The sequence below is a fragment of the Tamandua tetradactyla genome, chromosome 3, assembly GCF_023851605.1.
Source record: "Tamandua tetradactyla isolate mTamTet1 chromosome 3, mTamTet1.pri, whole genome shotgun sequence".
Lineage (NCBI taxonomy): Eukaryota > Metazoa > Chordata > Mammalia > Pilosa > Myrmecophagidae > Tamandua > Tamandua tetradactyla.
This window is the reverse complement of record NC_135329.1, coordinates 97,362,223-97,372,784: the sequence shown is the minus strand read 5'-3', so window position 1 is coordinate 97,372,784 and position 10,562 is coordinate 97,362,223. Positions and strand designations below refer to the sequence as shown.

The 10,562-nt window shown below is 39.5% G+C and overlaps 1 pseudogene; it reads right to left on the bottom strand.

Moving 5' to 3' along the window:
* Window positions 1-3,467: 3,467 nt before the first annotated feature.
* On the bottom strand, window positions 3,468-4,879 carry LOC143676249 (adenylyl cyclase-associated protein 1 pseudogene; annotated as a pseudogene).
* Window positions 4,880-10,562: the final 5,683 nt, after the last annotated feature.

Below are 10,562 nucleotides of genomic sequence, written 5' to 3'. Positions count from 1 at the left end.
TTTAAAAGAGGAAACATTTTGGAGAGAGTCCCTTTTTAGAGTCACAAGAAAGCCACAGCAGAGCCAAGCAGAGCCATGAGGCCAAGAGAACCAGAGCCACCAGCCAGCGACCTTTGGAGATAAGAAGGGAATGCCTCCGGGCGAGCTTCGTGAAACAAGAAGCCAGGAGAGAAAGCTAGCAGACTGTCGCCATGTTCACCATGTGCCTTCCCAGTAGAGAGAAATGCTGAACCCATCAGCCTTTCTTGAGTGAAAGTAATCTGTTCTTGGTTCCTTAATTTGGACATTTTTATGGCCTTGCTTTAATTGGAACATTTTCCCGGCTTTGGAACTGTAAACTAGAAACTTATTACATTTCCCGTTTTAAAAGCCATTCTGTTTCTGGTATATTGTGTTCTGGCAGCTAGCAAACTAGAACAGACGGAGAAGGTCCTGGGGGAAGAATGGGCCCAAGAGGGAGGGGCCTGGTGGGCAGGTGGGAGGGGGGCACCCCCAAGGCCAGCTTCACTGTAGGCAGCCCTGGCAGCAGTGAGACACAGCTTCCAGCAGGGGGCATCCTCGGTGGAAGGGGACATGCCAGTTCCCTCTCCATGGCTCACAGTGCTGGGCCTCTCCATAAGTGCCCGATGGCCATAGTTTGCTGATCCCCTGATGATGAACAATGAGAATGCTTGTATACTGCTGGGAGAACGAAGTCAGTACAACCACTTCAGAAAACTGTTGAGATTATTCAAGTATGAGTGTAAAGTACACATGCTGATTCCATACGCCTAAGTACATGCCCAGTGGAAGTGCAGGAGCATGTGCACTCAGAGACTTGGCAGGATGCTCACAGGAGCCTTATTCAAAGAGCCAAAACCAGAAGCAGCTGTCAAATGCCCATTAGCATTAGAATGGGAATGGTATAGTCACATGATGAAACTCTTTATGGCAATTAAAATGAACAAATTACAATTCCATGAAACACGGATGCCTCTCATAATGCTGAGCAAAAAGGAACACATATGGTATGATTCCATTAAGGTATGTATGTTCAGGGATGGATGGTTAGTAGTTTTTTTTTTTACAGAAAAAATTTGCCAACCACTGTTATAAATAAATCAAGTATACAAAAGTGATTATTTTGTATATCTGTTCTGTATGTTTTCTATTTGTGCATATCTATTTTGTATACTTTATATATGTTATATTTTGTAATTTTAACAATACATATATATAAGCAACTAGATTCCATGTTTAGCTCTGCCTCATATTTGGCAATAGACATTCAATGTATAAAAAGGTAAAGAATAAAATAAGTTACCTTCAAGAAAATGCATAACTTTTTCTTCAATTAAACATATTGATTATATAGATAAATTGTACTTGCCTCTACAGCAGATTTCGATCTCAATTTCCACATCTCCAAGCGAACAGATCATCAAGTTTCACTCCAAATACTTGATGATATCTTTCTGAAAGATGTTTTAAAAGACAGCAAAATGATCCTTGAAGGTGCTTTGACAAGTGCCTTGCCAAATATTGTCACTTCACTATTAAAGTTGTTCTTAGAAGATTGAACCCTGGTATCTATAAACACAACAGAACTAAACTGGAGCCAAATTCAGTCATGCCTTGTTTATTCAGTGATGTGGGCTGTTATGGATTGAATTGTGTCCCCAGAAAAGACATATTCAAGCCCTAGCCTCCAGTCTCCTGAATGTGGTCTTATTTGGAAATGGGATCTTTGAAGATGATATTAGTTATGATGAGGCCAAACTGCATTTGGATGGGTCCTAATCCAATATGACGGGGGTCCTTATAAGAAGCGGAAATTGGACACAGTCAGTCAGGCAGAGAGAAGGCAGCCATGTGCTAAGGGCAGAGATCGAGCTACGCTGCAAACCAAAGAACGCCAGGATTGCTGGCAAGCCACCTCCAGAAGCCTGCAGACTTCAGAGGAAGTGTGGCCCTGCTGACATCTTGATTTGGATTTCTAATCTCCAGAACTGTGAGACAATAAATTTCTGGAGTTTTAAGCCATCCAGTTTGAGGTACTTTGTTACAGCAGCCCCAGAAAAATAAGAAAGGGGGAAGGCAAATTTTTGAAGTTTCTCTCTTTGCATTTAGTGAGCCATCCATTCAGCAAATACTTACTTAGTGCCTACTATGCCCAAACTTTTCACCATTTTAATGCAAATATTCCTGAAATATCTTATACCTTTCCCTGCCTTTTACATGAAGACTGATGAGGATGAGCAAAATGTAATCTTTTCTTGATGACTGACCTCTTTACAGAAACAAACTACACTGTAAAATGTTGGTTCACAAGCATAAGTTTTTTTTGTTTGTTTGTTTGGGTTTTTTTTTTTTGGTGTTAACTTTATTCCATTTTCTGTAAACTTTAAAGTACATAAAGGTTTATTTCCACAGGCCTCAAGAAATGGGAGAAGTCACAGGACAATCTCTTTCCCACAAAAAAATGTTGCATATTTTGGTAAGTGTTTGTCCTGGAAGGAAAAACTAAAATTTACATTAGCAGTGCTGTGCAAGGTTCTGACATAAATGGAGACCTAAAACCAGCCTGCAGTGGAGGTTTTAGTCCTCTGTTCAGGTGCCTGGACAGAAACCATAAGCTGTTGAGCATGGCAGGGAAAAGAAGGCAGAAAAGATGGATGGCAGGCACCTAGCAGGGAAGGAAGGAGGAATGCCAGATTCCTTGGAACAGTGTGTTGTTTCCTCCCCGCTCCCCCCACCCCCCCTTTTCAAATCATCTCTGTAGGAAAGTGCTAAGCAGCAAAGATCCCAGAGAAAGAAAGGGTCAGAGATTCCTTTAACTATCCTGCATGCAAGTCACAGCTACAGCAGTTGGTATAGGAAAACCTACTATTTCATGGTTCAGGCAGACCCAGGATGGAACGCAAAATAAAAAGGATGCTTATAGAAAATTTTTGCTTGGAATGCTAAACGGTCAAGCCTCAGCCTTTGGTCTAGCACAACTTTTGTCTCACTTGTCAACAGTGAAAAATTAGTTTGGTTAGAAGAACCAACTGGAATTACACCAGTTGCTGCTATCCTCACGCTCACTGTTAGAACAGGATTAACTGGTGTGAAGATCATTCTGATATGTTAATTCCTGGGGACTGTTTTATTCTTCTCAAGTGACTGTTGACAGAATAACCCCAAAAGCTGGAAGCTAAAACCCATTAATGTTGGTCTGCAGTTCCAAAAGAATAGACTGGTGGTGTGGTTGAGCTGACATGGAAAAGCTATCCCTTCCTGCAGATGATCAACTGACCTGCTATCCCATCCCAAATCTTAGCCTGACAGGTATTTCCGTGAAGGCAGGTAGCTGTACTTCTCAGAGCAGAGACACAGTTTAAGAGCAGAAAGGTAGAGAAAATCTAGAAAAGAACCTTCTTGATACAGATTTATCACATAAATTTTTCCCAGGGTGTGAAGGAGTGAAGAACCCAGAGGCACTTCGCTTATCCAGCAGTTTCTTTCACTGTGGTGACCAACTTTTGGCCATTCCATACGGTCTTGAACTACTCAGGGACTGGGAACTTGTTAAAATCACTGCCTTCTGTAGGAATAAGGACATCCATTTCAGAAGACTAGGCCCTGACTATCTCACAATCCAGGGAATTCTTGCTCAGGTAAGCGTGGTAGCCATCTGTTTGTTGATGGAAATGGTGGGCACTTTACCTGTTACCTGAACTTTGACCTCCCTACTGTTGATTATCTCTACAATGCCCACCACGTCATCGAACACCAGACTGAGTTTCTTGCAGTTATCTACTATAATGGAGTTAATTTTGCCCTTGATCTGCAATGTTGTGCTGACACACTTGTATAAGTAAGCCACCTGTGTCAGCTCCATATCATCAATCACCAGGTTAGAAACAGTCTCCTGATTTTCCACTCTCTACTTCTTGCCTTCCAGTTCAAGTAGAGCTGGCTCTTTCTTTCATTTTGAGGGAAGAACTGACTTCTTATTTAGGTGCAGAAAGTGGTTTGGGGCCACTGCGTACGGGACCACTCTCAGCCTTCAGGGCAGCCTTCATGTCATCAGATCCATGTTTCAGAGCATGCGTGATGCTCTCTCCCTGATTAATCTGGGCAAAGAGTTCTGAGCATGAAGCAGAGTCATCTTGAGCCTGAACTGGCAGCGACTGAGGGGGGCGGGAGGGGGTCCTGTTGGGGAGGAGGAGGACTCAATCCATCAGAGGGTCAAGATGGCAATCCACTCAGTTCTTTTGCCACAGGGCCCATTTAGCTCCAGACTGGTCCAGTGGTATGATACTCCTTAATGTAAGCCTGCAGCTCTGTCCATACACTCAAGTAAGCTTTGACCCAGTCTCCATGCTTCTTATCCACATCTTTGTACTCCTTGAGGACTCGGTTTGTATAAAACATGGCAGCATCATTCATTTCTTTCACATAAGGGCCAGGCTTGGGAGCCATAGCCACCCAACCCAGGGCCTGGATGCTTTCACTGACAGCTGACAGATGATTGAACAACTTGCTGCCTCGGTTCTTCTCCTGAAAGGTTATCACCTCTTGGAACTGCTCTGAGATGGGTGCCAACAATTCAGAAAGCTTATTCCTTGCTGATTGCTGGCACTGAGAGGCTGTAGCCAAAAGAGCTCACTCCAGCTTCAGACCTGTGTGGACCATTTCCGCATGCTTCTGCCCATCTCCCCCAATCTCTTTACTGATCTTCAGGCATTCTACTACAGGACCAGCAAGCAGCAAGTCAAATGCTTGCACATGAGGAGGTGCTCCTTTTGGATGACTGTCTCCATGCCCACAGTGCATGTCAGAGACCTGGGATGACTGCCTGCAGACAGTCCACTGCCTTCTCCAATCTTTCTACCAGACTTTGCGTGTCAGCCATTATGTACTACCTCAGAGTTCTGCCTCACCTCAGGATGGCGAACAGCCACTCCACTTCCAGCAAGAACCCGGTTTACAAGTATAAGTCTTGGCCAAGGAGCCCTTTTTCAGAATTCTAACATACCAAATGCACAAAAAGAAGAACTGAAGTGAGATCTGGGGGTGGAGCAGAGTCCTACCCACTTGGTGTCACTGAGACAACGCAGAACCAGAGATTCCAGGAATCATCACTAGAAACCCCTGGTCCCATACAGTAACACTCTTAAGGAATGCTGAGGGATATTGGATGCTTCTATATGTAATGATTTTGAATCACAATCCTAAATAGCATTCGTTCCTTGCTGTCATCAGTGTGGGTACTTGAATTTACCTTCTTGCCCTTTCCCCACATTATATGTGGTTTCTTTAGACTGGAAAGTCAAAGTTCCCAGATTGATACAAGTGTGGATGAATCAAAAATGTAAACACTTGAAGGATTTTGAGGGGCTCTTTCTCGAATATCAGGTGTGGGCTTTATGTTCTGAACTTTGAGAGATCTATTTTGATAGTCAAAAATTCTGGCTGAAAAGTATAGAATTGCCATATGATCTGGCAATACCATTGCTAGGTGTCTACTCAGAGAACACGAGGGCAAGGACACAAATGGACACTTGCACACCAATGTTTACAGCAGTATTATTTACAATTGCCAAGAGATGGAAACAGCCGAAATGTCCATCAACAGACAAGTGCTAAACAAGCTGTGGTATATACACACAATGGAATATTATGCAGCTGTAAAACAGATAAAGTTATGAAGTATGTAACAACATGGATGGACCTTGAGGACATTATGGTGAGTGAGATTAGCTAGAAACAAAAGAACAAATACTGTATGGTCTCACTGATATGAACTAACATTAGTGAATGAACTTGTAGAATTTCAGCTAAGAATAAGAGACCATCAGGAGATAGAAATAGGGTAGATATTGTGTAATTGGAGCTGAAGGGATACAGATTGTGCAATAGGACTGATTGTAAAAATTTAGAAATGGATAGCACAATATTACCTCACTGTAATACAATAATGTTGGTGCACTGAATGAAACTGAATGTGAGAATGATGGAGGAGGGCTGAGGGAACAAATGAAATCAGAAGGAAAATAAATGATAAAGACTGAGATGGTATAATCTAGGAATGCTTAGAGTAAGAATGCCTACAATAATAGTTACTAAATGTACAAATTAAAAAACGTTCTTGCATGAGAAAGAGTAAAGGAATGTCAATATTGTAGGGTGTTGAAAATAGATGGTAATTCCTATTTTAAAACTTTAACTTATGTGTAAGACTAAAGCAAAAAAAGTTTATTTGGTTTATACTTTGACTAGTGCGTTTCCTAATATAACTTATGGGACAGTTTAATTGAACACCATAAATACATGGAACCTTGAGTAGGGCATGAAATTTTGTAGGTTTGTCCAGAGTGATGGCCTAATAAATCCCAGAGTGATTTGAATAGTGAAGAGAAAAGTATTTGCAAAGTCCCCTTGAGGGAATGGCGAGAAAAGGGGAAAATTCAACTTCCCCATGTGGAGAATTCCTGATATTCTCACAAGCAGTGTGGACAACCAAAGCAATAGGCCAAGCCCTCAATCTTGGGGTTTGTTCAAAACTTATCCTTGCACAGGATAGGCTAAGCCTACTTAAAATTAGGCCTAAGAGTCACGGTCAGAGACCTCTTTTGTTGTGCAGATGTGGCCTCTATCTCTTCCAGCCAACATGACAAGCAAACTCACTGCCCTCCCCCTTTCTACGTGGGACATGACTCCCAGGGGTCATGTTGCCTTACTGGCAACATGGGACAGAAATCCTAGAATGAGCTGAGACCCAGCATCAAGGGATTGAGAAAACCTTCTAGGCCAAAAGGGGGAAGAGAGCAATGAGACAAAATAAAGTGTCAATGGCTGAGAGATTTCAAATAGAGTCAAGAGGTTATCCTGGAATTATATCTATATAATTCTTACACATTATATAGATATCACCTTTTTAGTTAAGGTACATTGGAGAGAATGGAGGAAAGTGCCTGAAAATGTAGAGCTGTGTTCCAGTAACCATGTTTCTTGAAGATGATTGTATAACGATATAGCTTTCGCAATGTGACTGTGTGATTGTGAAAACCTTGTGTCTGATGCTCCTTTTATCTATGGTATGGACAGATGAATAAAACTTATGGATTAAAAATAAATAAATAATAGGGGGAACAAATGTTAAAATAAATTTAGTAGATTGAAATGCCAGTGATCAATGAGAGATTGGAAAGGGGTATAGGAGAAACAAAGGCTAAAATATATTGGGTAGATGGAAATAGTAGCAGCAAATGAGAGGGAGGGGTAATGGGTATGGTATGGATGAGTTTTTTCTTTTTTCTTTTCATTTCTTTTTCTGAATTGATGCAAATGTTCTAAGAAATGATCAAGGTGATGAATATACAACTATGTGATGATATTGTGAGTTATTGATTATATACCAAGAATGGAATGATCATATGGTAAGAATGTTCGTGCTTGTATGTTATGTTTTAAAAAATTTTTTTTAATTAAAAAAAAATTCTGGCTGATTTCCAGATTACCAAATATATACTAGAAGCTTTAGTAACCTCTAGATAAGAAAGGAAAGTCTCTAGAGTCAAAATGAGAATCAATTAGTATTGGAGACAGCAATTCCATTTTATCAGATGAGGAAATGTTTTTAGAATCTCTCAGTCTAAGAATCATATCTACCAGCAATTTTCACATTCAGTTATTTGGATTGATGCATGTGAGTTTAAATTTACTTAAAATAAAATACGTATTCACAAGCACTGATGAAGAAAATATTCTCTCCTTCTCCACACCCCCACACACACTCCATGCTCTTCATTTCACCTAACAGTCTTTGAGTTTACCAGATGATAAGAAGTTCTCTCCAGAAATAAACTGTTCAATCCATTCTAAGATGGTAGAAAATCACCCCTGGCATTTCCAAAGCTCTACTAATGACAGGCATCTTAGCAAATTGACATCATTTACTGATATTATGAGAGCATTGGTAAAAGGCTGCATTAAATGAATTTATTAAAAGAAAATCTAAAAAATATATATATAGATATAGAGCATGCAAACCACAGAGGCACACTTACTAAGTTACATCCAATGGCCAGTTACGAGAATAAAGTCAGTCACTAACTTATTTCACTAATTTAATCCTCAATAGGTCTTTCTCCAGAGGCTTCTAAGTACCCTGTCAGTTAAATATCAAGTTTATTTCATACGTGCAAAAATATTTCATCTGTAAACAAACTGTGGAGTTTGGGAAATCCCCATTTTTATTGGTACTTAGTGTAAAATCTGATTTCACATACATGCAAAATCTGAAAGGTAGACCATATCCTAAAGGTCACCTCTATTCACCAAATTTCTAATGCTTGAACTTCTGCCACTTGGCAAGTGGTTATCCTATTTATCTTCAAATCCAGGGTCAGAGAACTTTCTCAACTACTTTTATATTTATTCAGTCCTTTACTAGAGCATATTCATGATATTAAATATTTGCACTTGGTACAAGTGAAGTTAATTTTTAATTCAATGTAGGTTTCAGTAAACTATCAAATCCTTCCTAATACTCAGAAATAATCATACTTCAGATAAACTATATTAAACCTACAGAAGTCAATTCAAAATATAAACAAAATAAACAGATAATATTTCATCCTTTAAAACAATAGAGCCTAACTACCTTAAATACTGCGAATCCTTCCCACCCAAAAAAGAGGTAGTTTAAATTAAAATAACAGTATTTTGAACCTGATACATAATCTGATTATCATGGTCTGTCTGGATATAAGAAGAATTCTTCTAAAAATTTAAATGAATTTGCCCAGGAATAATAAAAACATTAGCAGCTACAAATCACATCCTCTTTGAGTAATTAAAAGTTTCCTTGTAGGTATCACAATGAATTATTCATTTGAAAACAATTCAGGGTCCTTGAAATAGAAGAACTAAAGGAAGATTCAAGGTGTATGTATGGCACAAAGGATGATAGATGCTTGCTCAGAATTGACCTCGCAAATCCCCAGCTATTCTGGCCCAGAACAAGGTGGGGAACCAAAGTTAATATTTTTTTCTTTTTCTCTTCAATTTAAGAAGAAATGGACCTTTTTTTCTCTTACCATAACTAATATCAAATTTATACAAAACCTCAAACCATCAAAAAGAGGCCAAGGTATTAAAGATTATTTAACATTACAATAAAAAATTAATAAAACCTGGAGTATATCAAAGCCATTTAGCAGCTGCTGCTATATTCTGGGTGAAAATGTCTGTGGGAGAAAGCCAAGTTTTAAATAAGGACCAAAGCACCCTCCTATTTGTACTGTGGATCTTTTATCAGCTGTGCTGAGAAGGTGGTCCTTGAAATAAAACAGAAACGCTTTCAGGGCCCCCTGGTGGTGATTCGTGGATGCTGGATGTAAGATACAAATGACTGAATTACATATGCTAAGATAGTTGAATTTTCAAATCGGCTTACGTTTGCATCACTCTTAGCATTTTAAATGTATATAGTTTCTCTATCCCAACTACATTTTATTTAGACTCTCTCTGTATGTAGTCTCCTACAAAAGAAAAAATATATCTTCTTATATCTCAATTTCCTGCATCTTAAAAAAATGAGTATTTTGTACCCTGACACAATTTCCTGTCTCCCTCTTTAGATAATCTTAACCAAAAATGGCAGTCAAGCCAAATATTTATAAGAAAAATTCCTTATGGAAAGCATATATCTTGTACAACCCTGTCATTAATTCCAACACAAATTCATAAATCTGCTTGGAATTTATTTATTTACTTGAGTGCCTACTACATTTTTAGCCCTGATGAATGAATTACTGTTCATTCCTAAATCTTTAAGTGTCAATTGATTGCCAATGGTTAGTGGTGGATTTAAGTGAATTTCACCAGGAACTATAGCCAAAATCAGTAGCTAGTCAATGATCTATTAAATTTAGAAGCCTCTATCTAGCCAGGTGAGATTGATTCTAATAAGCTACCCCACTATATCTGTCTGACAGGTAGATGGCCCAATCAGTAGAACCTGAATTGATCAAAGAACCAGTTCAGAGGTTCTCAAACCTAGCTAAACATTACAATCAACGAGAGAGTTTAAAAAATAAAGATGGTCACTGTGCCAGTGTGAAAATATTATGTACCCCTTAAAAGCCATGTTTTAATCCTGAGTCTATCTTGTAGAGGCAGCCATTTCTTTTAATCCTGATTCAATAAAGTAGGTTGGAATCTCTTGATTAGATTATCTCCACGGAGATGTGACACGCCTAATTGTGGGTATTAACTTTGGATTAGAGGGAGATGTGACTACTTATTCCAGGTGGGTCCTGATTAGCTTACTGGAATCCTTTGAAAAAGGAAACATTTTGGAGAAAGCCAGAAATGAACAAAGCCTCAGAGCTGACAGAGACTTCACAGCAGAGCTGATACAGATGAAGACACCTGGAGAGCAGAGACACGGGTGTTTGGAGATGCTTGGAGCCCAACAGATGTTGTCATGAGATGCTAAGCAATGTAGAGAGAACCAAGGGAGGCCAAGAGCTGAAAGCCACCCCAGAGAAGCAAAGTGAGGAGCCCCCACAGGAACAGAGGCTGAAAGC